This window comes from Aplysia californica, unplaced genomic scaffold (genome assembly GCF_000002075.1).
Source record: "Aplysia californica isolate F4 #8 unplaced genomic scaffold, AplCal3.0 scaffold01293, whole genome shotgun sequence".
Classification (NCBI taxonomy): domain Eukaryota; kingdom Metazoa; phylum Mollusca; class Gastropoda; order Aplysiida; family Aplysiidae; genus Aplysia; species Aplysia californica.
Window position 1 is genome coordinate 77,438 of NW_004798563.1, and position 2,407 is coordinate 79,844.

Here is a 2,407-nt window from a genome sequence, read left to right on the forward strand (position 1 = left end):
TTGTATACTGTAGACACACTAACAAATGCCGTGCGGAATATTCTAGAATTTTTAAAATATTTTTTTTTTACCCAACCTATTCACATACACTAATCTGTGCCTACACAGAATACAAATTGTCTCTCAATGAACTGTTTCGTTTTGTTTTGTTTTGTTGTGTGGCTTGTGTGAGTGGAGAAATAAATGTTGGGTTGGACTCTGTTGGACATAAACATGCTGACATGTTGCTTTCTGTTGGGGATGATATTTGTGGAAATAGTGATATTTTTTTACAAGGAGGATGTGTCATTTTTAGAGCTTTTTGCTTCTCATGATCTTGTGGAATGATGCTGTTGAATGTAGCTGGGGAATGATCTTGTGGAATGTAGCTGTTGAATGATCTTGTGGAATGTAGCTGTTGAATGATCTTGTGGAATGTAGCTGTTGAATGATCTTGTGGAATGTAGCTGTTGAATGATCTTGTTGGAGCGTGGTCTGAACAGGAAGCAGAAATGAATTCTGCGGTGTACATTGCACATGTATATGCTAAACAAAATGTTCCGTTCGTGAGCATGGGTTTAATTGTGTACATGATGTTTTGCATTTTCTGATACATTTTAATTCTGTCCATTATGAATTGTTGCTGAAAGATTCATGATAAAAGTGAGACAAAAACTGAACGGCCTTTGTGTGTCATTTACTGAGTGGTCCTGGAAGAGATTGTTGCTTGCCTTGCACAGGGAGGGGGGGGGGGACAGTAACATGTTATTATGCACAGTAGAATTGTAAATGGGCTGATTTATCAATGTCATGCTCATACTGTGCCGGAACAACATAGGGGGAACTGCTGCTTTTTCTTTCCTCATCCTTACTGTCATCATTTTCCTTTACTTCTTTTGTATGTTTGTCACTCTCTTGTGACCTGCTATTTCCGGGGTGCCTTGATAGTGGAAGCAGACTTTGTGCTGTTGAGGATAGAGAGGTGAGCAGAGTAAGCCTGGTTCCCCGTTTTGGGGCATGTGAAGTTATTAGTGTCATCTGAAAGTGAAAGCTTTTTAATTTGCCTTGCTTTGGATGAAAAAAATACCCATGTATCTTGAATAGAAGTTGAGATGTTTGCATTTGAAGGACGTGGGGGTTCTCTGGTTTCAGAAGTAAAATAAGCTAGAAAAGGTCCGCCAAAGTTTGGTAATTTTAATAGCTTGAGAGTCCTTGAAAACTGGAAATGTATGTACTCATTTTGCGCCTTTAATCTAAGTTTTCCTGTAAAATTCACATAGAAATGTGTTGTTATATATGGACATGAAAGGTATTGAGCCAAAAAACAAAAATTCCATTAAAATTGGTCACTTTGTAAGGACAAACGGGCTAACCCAAATTTCGGGGGTTTCCAGAAATCTTGACCAACACCGAAAGTGGGCATTGCCCTACATGTACCTATAGGAGAAGTTTGGTTTCATTGGTGTGCATATTTGTTTGGTTATAGAGAAAACTCTCCTTGTCTTTTAAAGAAACTGAACAAGGGACAAAAACTTAACCTTTGATTTTCTCAAAACAGCATTTTTAGGGATAGCCCCCTTGTGCTTAAAACGACCAACTGACAAGTGGCGGGAGAAAGTCTCCCAGACGGCAGGACTTCCTCGGCTCACTGTGCGGCACTGAGTCAGCAAGACGGACAGGCGGATTACGATGTCCAACTGACCAAGGGGCGACTTTCAATAACCATTCATCGGTGGCCTACCTCATGCCTCTACTCTGTTTTTTGGCGTTGTCGGACAGTCATACATCAAAATGAAGTCGGCTTGGTGGAGTCGGCAGCATTCGATTAATAAAGGGACACAATTTTATAGGTTCCTATTCTTGTTTGAAATATTCGTGGATTATGTCCCGTTACAATACAACTCGACCCCACCAACGCTGTTCTCGCATTTGTTGAGTGTTAGTACACGTCATCTCTTTTCCCCACTTTTTGTTAGCCCATCCCCACTATATTCTAGTACATCGCCACTATATTCTAGCTCATCCCCACTATATTCTAGCTCATCCCCACTATATTCTAGTACATCGCCACTATATTCTAGTACATCGCCACTATATTCTAGCTCATCCCCACTATATTCTAGCTCATCCCCACTATATTCTAGTACATCCCCACTATATTCTAGCTCATCCCCACTATATTCTAGTGCATCCCCACTATATTCTAGTACACCCCCACTATATTCTAGTACACCCCCACTATATTCTAGTACATCCCCACTATATTCTAGTACATCCCCACTATTTTCTAGTACATCCCAATTATATTCTAGTACATCTCCATTATATTCTAGTACATCGCCACTATATTCTAGCTCATCCCCATTATTTTCTAGTACATCGCCACTATATTCTAGTACATCACCACTATTTTCTAGTACATCGCCAC